The following is a 15626-nucleotide window of genomic DNA, read 5'->3' as shown; positions in this document are numbered from 1 at the left end:
AATTCTCATCAATAAAAAATAAGATATTCTTGATATTTAACTTCATAATTATTGTATTTTAATTCTTTGTAACTTATTGAATAATAATGACATGGAACTTCACTTATTGATATCTTACTATGTTATTCAAAAAATGTGCAGGAGGAGTTGCATATATGGCCCCATTCATTTTTATAATAACCAGTAAGGTAAGTAAATATCTTTATCCCTGTTTCACAGATAAGGACATTGAGGTTCCCAACTTACTTAGGTTTTCTAACTACTAAGGCTTTAAACTAGGAAAAGATATGGTGAGTTATTTCTATTTTCTATGAGAAGTCAGAACCCAAAATTTATATGTAATCTCTCAATGTCTAACTTTCAACAGCTAATTCAAAACAAACGTTTAAATGTATATGCAGGCCAGATTTTATTCATAGGCTGTCAGATGTGGTCTTTGTTTTATTTGAGAATAAGGGACTGTTGTACAATGATTTTAGAAGTAGTTGGGAAGATTTTTATAATCTGCTTCCCACTCCCTTGTTCACTGATGATTCTTTTATTTTAAAATATGTTTATATGATTTTAGAGAGAGAGGAAGGGGAAGGGATAGAGAGATAGAAAGATCAATGAGAGAGAAACATTGATAGTCTTCCCCCTGCACACACACCCCTGGGAATCAAGCCTGCAACCTGGGCATGTGCCCTGACCAGGAATCGATCCGGTGACCTCTTGGTTCATGGGTTGGCCTCAACCACTAACCAACACTGGCTGGACATCACTGATGATTCTAACTCCATCAATATTGAATAACTCCTTAATCAACCCAGAAGGAATTAAAATGTCAAGATGTCTATTGGGCAGACACCACTCCCACTGGCACCCACACAGAGAAATATTAGAGGTTAAGTAAGATATAAATGACTGCTCTCAGACACCAATATGAGAGGAAAAAGGAAGCGTCTGCAGAGGTTGGAGGAATGACCTTGGAAGGAAGGTAAATCCAAGATTACCATTTCTCCTCAACAACACATGAGGTTTCAGAAATGACCTAATATTCTATTGGCATTTCCATGGAACAAAGTAACCCATGTGTTTTTTATCCCTATGTGTCCAGAACCAATTAAGATATACAGTAAAATTATTTGTTTGGAAATCAAGATATTTGTTGTTTTATTGTAATATATGAATTTGAGTTGGTAACTTAGATCTATTTTTGAAATAGACTTTAAAATAATTTTCTCCTGGACTTTAACACAGCACCACTCACTCCTGGCTTTGAATTTATGTGAGAAGCTTCTAAAAACATGGATGCCCAGCTCCCACCCAATGGATTCTGATTGAATTGGTTTGGGATGGGACCTGGGCTTCAGGTTATATTTTTAAAGCTCCTCATGCCCTAATCGGTTTGGCTCAGTGGATAGAGCATCAGCCTGCTGACTGAAGGGTCCCAAGTTCAATTCTGGTCAAGGGCATGGACCTTGGTTGTAGGCACATCCCCAGTGGGAGGTGTGTAGGAGGCAGCTGATCAATGTTTCTCTCTCATCAATGTTTCTAACTCTCTATCCCTCTTTCTTCCTTTCTGTAAAAAATCAATAAAATATATTTTTTTAAAAAAAAGCTCCTCATATGATTTGATTCTAGAGCCAACATGGAGGAAGAAGCACTAAACAGTACTTCTCAAAAACCCTAACTTACCTGTGCATCACCTGAGAAGCTTGTGAAAATGCAGAGTCTGATTCAAGTGGTGCTGAGGTGGGGCCAGAGCGCATTTCTAATAAGCTCTGGACTGATGCTGAGGTCACTGATACCTCAATGAAACTTTGAATGGCCGGGTCTAAATCACTGAGATGCTCTTTCTCAGGGAGAGAATGAAGCAGGTCAGAGCCTGGCCAACTGCAGCAAGGGAATTTGCTATCTCCTACCTGGGCCAGTGAGGTACAGGCCTCCAAGCTTGTATTGATTGATTGACTGATTGATTGATTGATTGATTGATTTTAGAGAGACAGATGGGGGAAAGAGAGAGAGAGAGAGAGAGAGACGTCAATTGGTTTTACCACACAGTTATGCATTCATTGGTTGATTCTTGTATGTGCTCTGATTGGAAATGAAACCTGCAACTTTGGCATATTGGGACTATGCTCTAACCAACTGAGCTACCCTGTCTGGGCCCTCCAAGCTTGTTTGTTGTTGTTTGTTTCTTTTTTACATCCTCACCCAGAGATATTTTTTTATTAATTTTAAGAGAGAGGAAGGGAAAGATAAATAGAGAAATAGTTATAGGTTGTCCCTCCTGAACGTGCCCTGACCAGGAATCAAACCTGCAACTTTTTGGTGTACAGAACTTGACCCTAGCCCCAGTAAGCCTTTGATGAGGAGCCACAGATTCTTAACAGGCTAGGAAAGGCTTGAGTTACAATGAAATAGCAATTCTTTCTCCTAATTGTACAAATCCTGTGGGTCATGACTTTGTTACATATGCGTCAGGAAGCAGAGAGAGTACAGAAGCCAGTTTCATCAGTGCTTCCCAGAGGTTTGGCCCAGGGAAGAGTGTCAGGAAGTGTTAGGAATGCCTCCATCTAACCTAGTTCATCAAAAATTGTTTGAAGCTAACATTGCCTATGGTGGAAATCTGGTATTTGGCTTCTTGAATCTCTGAATCCCAAAGCTAACAATCAGTACTGCAAGTGCCAAAGGAGGACAATGTGGAGATGTCACTCCAAGCAAAAAAATATAAATTGTATTATAATAGGGCTTTGGCCCAACCTTATTTTTTCTCCTGCCATTTTGGTCCAGGTTATCCATGGCTGGGCCTCAATTTCTTGACCCCTTCTTACTGAAGACTTGGACCAACTCCTGACCAATTTTACCCAGAATTTTGTGAGGTTCCTGGACATTGGGATTTTGAGAAAACTCTCCTAAATGGTCCTAATGTGAAGGCACAGTTGAGGGCCACTACTCTCTAAGACTCTGGAAGGCAAGCATTAAAAAATATATTTGGCCACAGATCTAAGTTGCAGATCTTAATTCAGGTGGATTAACCTTCTTGGATCTGTTTTTTTAGTCCCTCCTCCTGAAGCAGAGAGAAGGAGAATGCTCTCAGTTTATAAATGTTCTAAGCAGCCTCCTGTGACCTGGCCTGCCCCTGGAGGGAGAGCTCCCAAGCAAGGGACAACACTGGACTGGACTTGGTGCACCAGGTCCATGGGGCATCAAGGAAGTGCTGAGAAATACCCAAAGGCCATAGACCAAGAAAGAGGATTCAAGTAGGTAAAGAACACACAGTTACCAAAAGAGGTACTAAAAATATTCATGTATTTGCTAACCAAACTGGAACTCTAATCTCTGATGCCTTGGAACCATAATGTCCTTAGGAGTGGGGAAGATTTTGATCTCCTAGAAATATAAGTATCCTTTTACCACTTTGCTTATATCTCTTCCAAGTATATTTCCATTCAAAGTTATACCTTTATTTTGAGTATAAACACTTTTGCCCCTTCTAAAGGCGCTTGTATTTTGTTTGCCACATATGCGTGAGTATTTGGTCACTTAGGAAATCACTTTATTACGTGCTGAACATCATTCTTAATTGTTCACCCTAACTATACCCCTGGCCCTAAATCTGTTCTTTATCTGCACAGTGAGTTAGTCATTGGTGTATATAAAACAGCTAGTTTTGTAAAGTATAAAATACAGTTCACTTTAATAGTCATGTATGTTATAAATTTGCATTTGCACCTTATCGTGATTTACATGACTATTAAATGTACTTTCTTATAGCAGCTTATTAAATGTATTTCCTTATAACAGCAATTGGAGAAAACTGATGTTCAGTTAAAATTTGCATAATGAGTAAGAAGGGAATTAAAAGTGTCTTCTGGTAAGAGGGACTTGTTGTGCTACCCAATATTTCAACCAGAGAGAGAAAGAAAAAAAAAAAGCATTTGTGTTGTTTGGATTTCAGATGAACAGATTTGCAAAGGACCCAGGAAGAAATGATGGGCCTTGAGCACTGCCCTATCCTCCTTCTTTCTTTCCTTCCCTGATTAAACCAGCCATTCCCCAATCCCTGGTTTGTTTGAATGTTTAGTTTCAAAACATTGATTGATAGCAAAAATAAAATAAAATAATATTAGAAGAAAACAAAAAACGGAATTCTACATTTGCATTCTGGTAATAAGTTCAAATATGAAGTCTGCCTCTTACTATGTCAGGGAATTGACCTTCCTACTGTGGGCCTCAGTTTCCTAAAATCTAAACAAAAGGAGGTCATCTAGCTGGTGTCTCTGCCAGTTGTAGAATCCTACTCTTTGGGCAAAGAAAGCCCTGAAGTGGTTAACAGCTGTTCGGAGTCTAGGAAAATGCAATGAGAAGCTGTCTTAGTTGGAACACGCTGGCGACCCTCTCACCCAATTCCCTGTCCTCACTTCCATTCCTGTCCTCACCCCACCCCCCTAATCTCCCCCAAGCATGTTGCACATACACCTGTCAAACTGGTCTAGATGAAGTGCCACTAACAACATAATCGTTTTTGTTTCTAAAAATATCTGTTTTCACCCACCTTGTAAAGTCAGGACAGATGCCGGGGGTCTGGACTGGTTTGGGAATTTTTCGTTGTAACTTGAGTGCCAGACCCAGGAGACAGAGCTCTGACATCAATTAGCAGCACGACAAATCGGCAGGAACCTTTCTGGAAAGAGCGTCCACACTGACAGTGAAGCATGGCGGTTGAGAAGCAACCCCTCCGGTAACACTTTGTCATTTTCCCACTTGCTGTCAAACTCCTTCCCTTCCCCCAGACTTACAAAACACACACCTGAACGCACATATTCTTCCAATGACAAACAGGCACCTGAGTGCACACAGGCATGCTTACACACACATCAAGGGGTGTGCCTATAGGTGTACCCATGCCTCTCTCCATATAGTCACACACTAAAGCACTTAATTTTCTCATACATGCAAGCCTTCACAACCACATGCATGCACATACTCACGCATCTGCAAACACACACGCATGCACAATATCATACATTCACCAATGTATGCAACCCCAGGTGAACCCTCTAGTTGACCTCAGGCTCATACACATGCTTGCAAACCCAACACTCACGTGGCTATGCACAGAGGTTACACATAGACAATTTCTCAGTCACACATACTCAAATGTATGAGCTCACATAATGAGACGTGCACATGAGCTCAGACAAGTACAGGCAGAGTTCACACAATGAGATGTGCAGGTGAGCGCACACAAATGCAGTCATGCATAAATAGCCACATACTTACCACCCAATGCAAGGGACTAAAGACAAGTCTCCAAAGTAAAGTTGGAAAGCTGGGCAGCTCTTACTCTGAACAAAGACTATAAAAATCCAGGGTAAACAAAGCAATGTTTCTCATACCTTCTGGTTTTCATATATTTAGCTGTAAAAAGCTTTATCTGTTCTCTCTCTCTCTCTGTCTCTCTCTCTCTCTCCCTCCTTCCCTCTCTCTGGCCATTCAGGGTATTTGAGTTATGCTGGCTATTTAGGGGGTACTTGAGCTATGTTTACATAACAAGGTCTTGGAACATTTAATCAAATTAATATTTCTTTTATGTGAAAAGATACTGCCATCAATGGCTGGTTTTCGCTGTTGTTTAGTACCATTTCCTTGATGGAAATCTCTTCATGGCTGCTCAGTCTTGACATGTTTCACCGCAAATTGCATCTATTTGCTTGCAGCCCCAACAATTGCCTCTGAAAGTTTTCAGACCACAGGCTGGGAAAGAAGGAAGGCTGCTGTTCTAAGTCTCCGTATCTTTTATGCCTTTCAGATGTTTGAGAAGTTAAGCAGCTTTATTAATTAACACTTACTTTGGGGCATGTGAGCAGAAAAAAAAAGGTATAAGGAGTGAGCTGTTGTCCTCACTGTGGGCGAGAACAGCTGGAGTCAGAGAACAGAAACGGAATAACAGAGTGGAATTATTTATTCAGACTAGAAACATACTCCTGGGGCCCCGGTGGGCAGTAATACAACGGGCTATGGAGTGAGGTAGAATAAGAAACAGAAGCCTGGGCCAGAACTGGGTTCCTCCACTGAGCACTTGGAGCAAGGTCCTTGTACTCTAAGATTTGGGTGCCTTCCGTATAAGGTAAGGATGCTAACACCCTACTGAATTTTTTTGTAAGGGAGACTGAGCATTGCATGCTTATATCTTCCCTTTAGTTACTGTCTGCAGAATAATTTATGTAACCTATGTACTAAATACTTAATTTATGATAGAAATCATGTGGTTTGCAAGCTCTTAAAGTTCGATTTGAAAATGGACCATTCTATACTCATAAGTGCTTATTTCCCCTCCTTGAGGAGAAAGTTTCACTGGCAAATCCCCAGTACCTGGATAAGTAAGTGTCTGACACATAGATTATCAAGTATTTTTTGAGCCCAGCTGGTGTTGCTCAATGGTGAACATCAACCTATGAACCAGGAAGTCATGGTTAGATTCCCAGTCAGGGCACATGCCCAGCTTGCATGCTTGATCCCCAGGATGGGGTGTGTAGGAAGCAGCCGATCAATGATTCTCTCTCATCATTGATGTTTCTTTCTTTTTTTTTTCGATCACTGATGTTTCTATTGCTCTCTCTCTCTCCCTTCCTCTCTGAAATATATCTATATATCTATATATAATATAGATATATATTTCTTGAACTGACAAATTAAGTTCTAAAATACTGATATTTGGATTTTGTATCCTAAGCCAAAAACAGTTTTGGTATAGAATCAATCACGCTTTGTTCTTTCTAAGAAGGACAATACTTAACAATGGCCTGAATGTGCTCCCCCCAAATTTCACATGTGGAAATCCTTACTCCCAGTGTGATGATATTATGAGGTGAGACAGTTATTAGTTCATGAATCAAATTTGTGCTCTTATAAACTGGACGCCAGAGAGCAATCTCACCCTCCTTCCACTATGTGAAGGCAAGGAGAGAACCAAATGCAGTGAAAGTCAGAGACACCTGCTGAAAAAGGTATCTGTAAAGGCCAATCTCTAAACCAAAGTGAGCAAAATGGGCCCCCAAAAGTAATGAATAAAGAGCAAACCCAACACTCATTTTGTTGAGCAACTAGTAAAGGCTATACCAAGTAGCCAGAAGAGCATCCCTGCCATTCATTTCACAACTGCAATGTGGGCAGAGCAGGTGGATCCAGATAACCCTGAAGCTATTTTTCAGGGACAAGATACTTTTATTTGGGGGCAACAGGGCTTCAGCTGATTTGTGGGGAGAGCAAAGGCTCCAAGAGCTCACAGTCACATGACCCTGTCACGTAAGCAACCCCCAAAGGAGACATATGTAAAACTTTAGACAATAAATAAAAAGGCAGAGAAAAAAATAAATATCTGTTTTATCTGCAGGTAAAATATGCTGATTGATTGGGGGGGAAAAAGTAAGCAACCCTGCCCTGTTATGTGACCAAAAAAAAGTGTTGATGCAGAAAATAGTTCTGGCCCCAACATAACCCAAACTCCTAAAAATAGCTAGTCCTGTAAGAACCCACCTCTTTCAAAGATAAATTATGAAAAAAGGAAGCAACTCAGAATCTCTACAAAGATACTATAAAAAATAAGTAGAAAAGAAACAGCAAAATGTGAAAGATGACTAAGCTTCACCAGAAAAAATATTGTCACAGAGCAGATGTAAAATATAAGCAAACAAGTCATAAATAACATTTTTAAAATAACTTTTAAAAGAGTAGACTAGTAAAATATGTCAAGTTAACCAAAAGAAATGAAACATGAACTGGCAGCATGTGGGAAATAAGTGAAAAGAAAAAACACACATCTTCCAAAATCATGTCTGCGTTGGAAGCAGCACAAAAGAAAAACAGAAGGTGCTGAAAACACAGCAAGGCTGTGAAAGGCTAGAGAGAAAAATAACAGGAAAGTGGACAAAGAGTTTTAGAAGATTGCAGATGGCAGGTGTGGGACAAGGGAAAGAAAGAAAGGACTTCACACACGCATGCACAAATACTTATGAAAGGCCGCTCCAAAATGAAATAAATATGTTTTACAGATATGGCTTAATAACTATTTTCAGACATAAAAGGTCTAATTTTACATGTTGAAAAGGTACACTGTGACCCAAGGCTTTTTGAAAAGAAAATGCTGATCTGATAAAGTTTCTGGTCTTCCAAGATAAAGAATACTTCAGGTATCTAGGCAAAATAATCAAATCAGCTATATGAGTAAAATATCAGGATAATTACAAAATTATTCACAGCAACATTCAATGATAGAAGACTGGGAAGCATGTAGTCACAACATTTTCAAGCAAACAATAATTTTAGCCCAACTAAGTTTTGGTCTAACTATAAAGTCAACGTTCTTGCATTTGTTCTGAGGTACCGAGTGCCTGTTATTGACAAGCATTCTAGATGCAGGGACTGCAACCTCAGCAACAACAATGACAACTAGCAGGCAAAGAAGTCCTCCCTCATGGAGTTTCCATTCTAATTAGAAATGAAAATAAAGCAGTGAATGAGCTAATGTTAAAAATATCTTTGTGTATTATGTTAAATGATTAGTGATAAATGCTAAAAAGGAAAATAAAGCATAGCAAGTAAACAGAGATTGTCAAAAGCATTGTTTTTTAGATAAATAGCTTGAATGAAAGGTGGCATGTGATTAAAAATGTGAATGAGTAAGGGAGCGAGCCCTCATATATCCAGAGGAAGAACATTATAAGCAAGATTAGCTAGTATCACAGCTCTGAAGACTGGATGCACCTGGAATGATCAGGAATGTGAAGAAGTCAGTGTGCCTGGATCAAAGTGGTGAAGGGCAAAGAGAAGAAGATGAGGTCAGGAAGGCAATGTGGAAAAGGGTGAATCGTGTTGGCTTAAAGGATTTGAGGTTTTATTCTGCTTAAGATGGAAAGTCATTGGAATGTTTTAAAAAGATAAGTGACATGATTTCATGCATATTTTGATTCCATTGTTCTGTCTTCTGTGCTGTAAAAAGACTGACGGCAGATATAGGGACTTTATGTAGAATATATTAAATAATATGAGTTACAGTTGATGGTGGCTTGAACCTAGGTGGTAGCAACGTAAGCAGTGAGAACCAAGAGGACTTGTTTGTGAACTGGATGTAGGATTCAAAAATCAGAGAGAAGCTCTTGTTCAAAATAGGACTTAAAAATAAAGAGAAACTCTAGCTTCTCTTTGCTGGAAGAGTCCCTGTTCTTGAACAGTTTTAACCTAAGGTCAATACATTACAAGACTGTCATCTTCAAGGTTTGTCCCTAGCCCCTTGTATGACCAGTAGGCTAATAACAAGTCATGTCTTAGATGGCCTAAGAGAGTGAATTTTTTTTGGATGGTAGGGTTATTCATTGAAAATTTAACAAGATCAGGCAGATATTTACTAGCAGGAACCAGGTGAACATGATTAAGAATAGACCTTGAAGATGCTAGACAAGAGTGGAGAGAGAAGGTATGACAGAATAAGGAAAAGTTATCAATCTGTGGGCTGTCTCTTATGACTCATGATTTAACATTCAGACAGGGGCAATTGGAGCCCTTGAAGCTTGAATCAAACAATGAAGTGGAGTTGCCAGAACAACCTTGGAAAAATATTGAGAAAGAATCTAAAGACTCAAGTAGTTGGATGTTCTGGTATTGATATATTATATGAAAACGACAACAAAAGAACAGATAGTTGGCTATGTTCTTCAAGAGAGCCTAGAGGACATTTCTTTTTACCAAATCAATGAGAACTATGCTCAGGAGGAGATCAGTATTGCTGGGAAAACGGTGATAGGTGTTCTTTGTAGACCCATTTAGGCAGGATCTGAGGATGTTATGGAACTGAACTCCCTAGTGTTAATTAAGATGATGGAGCCATGCTAATAAAACTAGCAGGCAAAGAAAAGAGTTGTTATACTTGGTAGGGGTAACTGACCTAAATTTTCAATAGAAGATAAAGGTCCTGTTAGATAGTGGTGATAAGGAGCATTTAGTATGGGATTCAAGGAATCTCTGGGAGCACTTCTTGATGCCTCCATGTCCCATCTTATAGTGGATATTTAACAAGTTAACAACCTGACCAGGAACAGAAATGCCCAGGGAACCAGGGAGGGAATCTGGGCAGGTGGTAGAGACAGATGGTGGTATGTATCAATTACAGGTCTAAGACCAGCTTTAGCAGTGGGAACTTCAACTTGTCCCATTCAACCTTCTTTTATAAGTCCACCCTTTTTCCTTTGTTAATATATATTTTTTTCATTAAAAATTTATATATTATTTCAGAGAGGGAGAGAGAGAGATAGAGAAAGAGAGAGGAACATCAATAATGAGAAGAAATCTTTGATCAGGTGCCTCCTGCATGCCCCACACAGAGAATTGAGCCCACAATTTGGGCATGTACCCTGACCAGGAATTGAACTGTGACCTCCAGGTTCATAGGTCAACTCTCAACCACTGAGCTACGCCAGCTGGAAAGTCCACCTTAAAAAAAAAATTGGGATAAACCACCTTCTCAAAAAACTGCTGACTGGTACTAGACATAGGATATGAGCAGATCTGAGTGGTGCATGGGTTACAGCAAATGCTGTGATTTCCCCACCCATATCTCTGCACACTTTCTATTGCAGGGCAGAACAGCATAAATTCCAACTTATGGTACCTGCATTTTGTTGTCTGAGGCTTTCTTAGTTATTGATGTTGCTTCCTCTGACTGTCAAAAAGTCAGAAGTACGGGGGAAGTAACACCCTTGAGAGAATTTCTTGATGAGTAACTTGCATGGATTGGTTATCACCCTAGCATCCTTCCCTTCAGATGAGGTAATTCTAAGGAGAGAGTTTTATGCTGGTCATAAGAATTCCCCACAGGAATTCACTGTAGTCACTCATTGTGGGTATTAACTTGATAATGCCACCTTAATAGCCTTTTTTCCCTTCTCCATTTCCCTACCATTACTTCCCAAATATACAACCTTACACTTGAATCTTTGTCTAAAGACCTGCTTCTGGGAGAACCTAAACAGCACTAGTATCATAATCTTAATATATGATGTAATCTTATAAATCTATAATTGCTTATTGTGGGGATTCAATAGTTGCTATGTAAATCAATGGAATAGCAAGAATTTATATCAAGTTGTAGTTATAAAATAACATTAAGAAGAGCAATTAATGGAATGTAATTCTAAATTATCAAGGGATACACACACATAGTAAAGAAATACACTTCACATAGTAAAAGAGGCCGTAAAAGCGGAGAGTATCACATAAAATATAAGCACAATTAAGACCAAATATACATATTTAATATCAATAAATAAAAATAAAATTACTGATTTAAATACAAAGCATATCATAATGGATTACAAAGAAAAAGAATATGATTAAAATTTGACTCAGAGAGGTTGAAAAACATAAAAATGGGCAATCTTGTACTGAGAGAAAAATGTATATTAAGGAATGGACTAAAACCTTAGCATGATTCATGAGTGAGCTAAAAAAGAAATAAAGGAAAATAAGAGTCATCTTCTACACTAATAAAAGAGAAACATGGTAATTAGCGTACGACCGCTACCCTTCCCATTGGCTAATCAGCATATCATTATGCAAATTAACTGTCAGCCAAGATGGCGGCCGGCAGCCATGCACTGAAGCGAACAGGGAGGCTTGCTTGCTCCAGTGAAGGCGGACTCCAACATTCCCCGCCTGCCGCTGCCGGCCTCTGAGCTGCAACTCTAAGCAACTATGTTGCAAATATAGAAGCTAAACAAAACCCTAGAAAGCCAGCCGGACCACAACATTGTATCAAATACAGAAGGTAAAGGCCAGAAACCTGCTTTTAGCACTGAGGCCTCAGAGCTAAAGCTGGCCCAGAATAGAAAAAAAAGAAAAGAAAAAAAGGAGCGGTTGGGAGCTTCAGTCACAGGCCAGCCTGAAAACGGCCCTCAGCCCCTCACCCAGACTGGCCAGGCATCCCATTGGAGACCCCCACCCTGATCCAGGACACCCTTCAGGGCAAACCAGCCGGCCCCACCCATGCACCAGGCCTCTATTCTATATAGTAAAAGGGTAATATGCCTTCCGGGATCAGCGGAGCCGCCAGGCCTCCCGGAACCGGGATCAGCATAACAGGGGGCAGCGCCCAACCCCCTGATTGCCCTGCGGCTCTGTGAGTGACAGGAGGCGGGGCCACAACCTCCCTATCTGCCCTGCTCTGTTCGTGACAGGGGAAGGCGCCCCAACCCCCTGATCAGCCCTGCTCTGTGCCTGATAGGGGGGAGCTCCCCAATCCCCTGATTGCCCTGCAGCTCTGTGTGTGACAGGGGGGAGCTCCCCAAGCCCCTGATTGCCCTGTGGCTCTGTGTGTGACAGGGGGTGGGGCCACAACCTCCCTATCTGCCCTGCTCTGTTCATGACAGGGGAAGGCGCCCCAACCCCCTGATCAGCCCTGCTCTGTGCCTGATAGGGGGAAGCTCCTCAATCCCCTAATCGCCCTGTGGCTCTGTGTTTGACAGGGTGCTGTGCACCAACCCCCTGATCGGCCCTGCTCTGTTTGTGACCGGGGGCGGTGCCCCAACTCCCCTATCGGTCCTACTCTGTGAGTGACAGGGGGGAGCTCCTCGACCCCCTGATCAGCCCTGCTCTATGCATGACAGGGGGGAGCTCCTCAACCCCCTGATGGGCCCTGCTCTGTGTGTGACAGCGGGGAGCTCCTCAACCCCCTGATGGGTCCTGCTCTGTGTGTGACAGGGTACGGAGCCCCAACCCCCCTAATGGGCCTTACTCTGTGAGTGACAGGGGGCAGCGCCCCAACCCCCTGATTGGCCCTGCTCTGTGACAGGGGGCAGTGCCCCAACCCCCTGATCGGCCCTGCTCTGTGCGTGACAGAGGGTGGCGTCGCAACCTCCCCATCGACCCTGCCTTGAGTGTGACAGGGGGCAGTGCCCCAACCCCCCAATCGGCCCTACCCTGAGCGTGACTGAGGGTGGCATCACAACCTCCTGATCCGCCCAGCTCTGTGCATGACAGGGGGCGGCGCCCCAACTCCCCAATCGGCCCTGCTCTGAGCCTGACCAGGGGCTGCACCTAGGGATTGGGCCTGCCCTCTGCCACTCAGGAGCAGGCCTAAGCCAGCAGGTTTTTATCTCCCGAGGGGTCCCAGACTACGAGAGGGCACAGGCCGGGCTGGGGGACCCCCCCCCCCCCCAGTGCACAAATTTTTGTGCACCGGGCCTCTAGTTTAAGAATAAAGTTTATGTATTCTACTAGAAGTCAAGAAATTTTAAATATATACTTAGTTAAGAATATATCTCTAACAATAATATAGGGAAATAAATAGAAACACATTATTTATTTAATTCACTTCTCTCAGTGTTTGACATAGAAGTGTGTGAGGAAAAACATATACAACTTAGAACCTTATTTAATTATTTGTATGGCACTGAATTCTCATTCCTGAAAGAGTAGTAGAATATGTCTTTCTTTCTCATATTTATAGTGTAAATTTGAATGCCTATGAAATTTTATAAAAAGTATGTAGCATGAGTTAAGAATTTAAATATTCAAAGTTCACATCTCCACTTTACCCACCAAGAAAGGACATTCAACCCTCTATTTAGCTGTAACTCGAAAATCCTAGTGGAGGCCTCTGGCCCAATTTGTCTTATTTACCCACTACCCACAGTTAACAGAATAGGATATTGTATTTGCATCCTCCTCTAGAGCTATTGGGCTGAAGAGGGGCTAGAGCAAATTGCCACAAGTAGGAAATGCTATTATGAAGTGAAGGGAGGCTTTCTTAGAGGAAGAAAGAATAACTGTCCACAGTAGGAAGGTAATGAGGATGGAATGTTATAATTTGTGTGAAATACTGGTCAAGGGTGTTATACTGAAGATAGGGTGCCCACATAGGTATCCTCATCACCCTGAAATCAGCAGGAAAAACCAACTAACTAATAACTCTTTTTCAAACAATCCAGAACTTCTCACCGTATATTTTCAGTGCTATGCTATGCAGTCACTGCTAAGTGAAGTGAGTGGTATCAGTAAGACTTGTTTTATATCTTTACATTAGATAATTATGCCTTCCTCTTCTTTGTTGCTTTATTTGTTTATTTACTTCTTTTTTGAGGCATGGGCTAGATAATCATATTCTTTGTAAGTTGTAGACATCCCACAAAGTACTACAGTATATATAGTATATATAGTAGACAGTAAATACTCAAAAAATATACGTTTATTAACTAACCTTTCACTTCGCCCATCATGTATCTTAGTTGATGATTTTCCTGCTGTTTCCAGCCAAAACTGCCATGAACTCATTAGCTAAGGCTAAGAGTGATCCATAGTCATCTCTCTCTGGTTAGTTCACTTTTGTATCAGTTCTTCTTTAGGAAGTACCATTAAGTAGAATCTACCCTTCACTGGCTTTCATATAAGACCCCAAATTCCATGATACACACTATCCTTGGTTATTAACTGAAACAGATTCATATACCTAACTTCTTATCCAATATCCATTCTTGGGTGCCAAAAACATCTTAAACTTAACATGTTTAAAACTGATGTTCTGCCCTAGCTGGTTTTGCTCACTGGATAGTGCATTGGCCTGCAAACTGAAGGTTCCCAGGTTCGATTCCGGTCAAGGACACATGCCTAGGTTGCAGGCTCGATCCCCAGTAGGGGGCGTGCAAGAGGCAGCCGATCAATGATTCTCATCACTGATCTCTCTCTCTCTCTCTCTCTCTCTCTCTCTCTCTCCCTCTCCCCCCTCCCTCCCCTTCTCCCTCTCCCTGTCCTTTCCTTTCTAAAATCAGTAAAAATATATTTTTTTAAAACATGCAAAATACTGATGTTCTGACCCTGCCCCATCACCCCTGCCACTACATGAAGTCCTCCCAATCTCATTTGATGGCAACCACATCCTACCCTGTGTTCCGGTGAAAAATCTTGAATCGTGATTACCTCTCTTTTTATTCAGAGGATCCTTCCAACCTATCAAGAAATCCTGTTGGAACTCTCTTCTACATGTGTCCTTAAACAAACCACTTTTTACCACCCGCACATTTACCACCTGGTCTGAACCACTTGAAGGAACCCTAACTGGTTTCATTACCTATTTTTTATTCTCAGCTTAGCAACTGAATGATTCGGTTCTCAACCTGTGGGTCGCGACCCCTTTGACGGTTGAATGACCCTTTCACAGGGGTCACCTAAGACCATCCTGCATATCAGATATTTACATCACGATTCATAACAGTAGCAACATTACAGTTATGAAGTAGCAATGAAAATAATTTTATGGTTGGGTCACAACATGAGGAACTGTATTTAAACACATTGTTTGCGGGTAGTTTTTATCGGGCGCTAACAGGTGGAGCGGGCCATTTTTGCTAATTTTTTGCGCAAATGGCAAAGTTCAGTAAAATTATGGTAACTTTAGTTTACGTATTTATACGTTACCCGCATTCTACCGCTAGTCTATAAAAAACGTATTAATACTGTCCTGCGCTCTACTACACTGGTAGAACATATAAATATGTAAAACGTATAAATAAGTTTCCCGCATACAATGTGTAAAAGGGCCAGAAGGTTGAGAACCACTGCAACACAAGAATCAGCTTATGTTGCTAATGCTC

At 41.2% G+C, this 15626-nt stretch overlaps 1 long non-coding RNA gene across 7 annotated transcripts in view; it reads right to left on the bottom strand.

The window, feature by feature from the left end:
* LOC138997588 (uncharacterized) overlaps positions 1-15626 on the bottom strand; it is a 76478-nt gene that overhangs the window by 35000 nt on the left and 25852 nt on the right. Inside the window, exon 1 of one of the 7 annotated variants that reach the window (XR_011468998.1) lies at positions 4541-4667. The exons of the other annotated variants lie outside the window; for them this stretch is intronic. This is a non-coding gene — a long non-coding RNA (uncharacterized lncRNA). Of the gene's footprint in view, positions 1-4540; positions 4668-15626 lie in introns of those variants that run through there. 7 annotated transcript variants of the gene reach the window in all.

This window comes from Myotis yumanensis, unplaced genomic scaffold (assembly GCF_028538775.1).
Source record: "Myotis yumanensis isolate MYYU_CA2020_CCGP unplaced genomic scaffold, mMyoYum1.0.hap1 SCAF_1, whole genome shotgun sequence".
NCBI classification, from domain to species: Eukaryota; Metazoa; Chordata; class Mammalia; order Chiroptera; family Vespertilionidae; genus Myotis; species Myotis yumanensis.
This window is presented reverse-complemented; position numbering and strand designations above follow the sequence as displayed.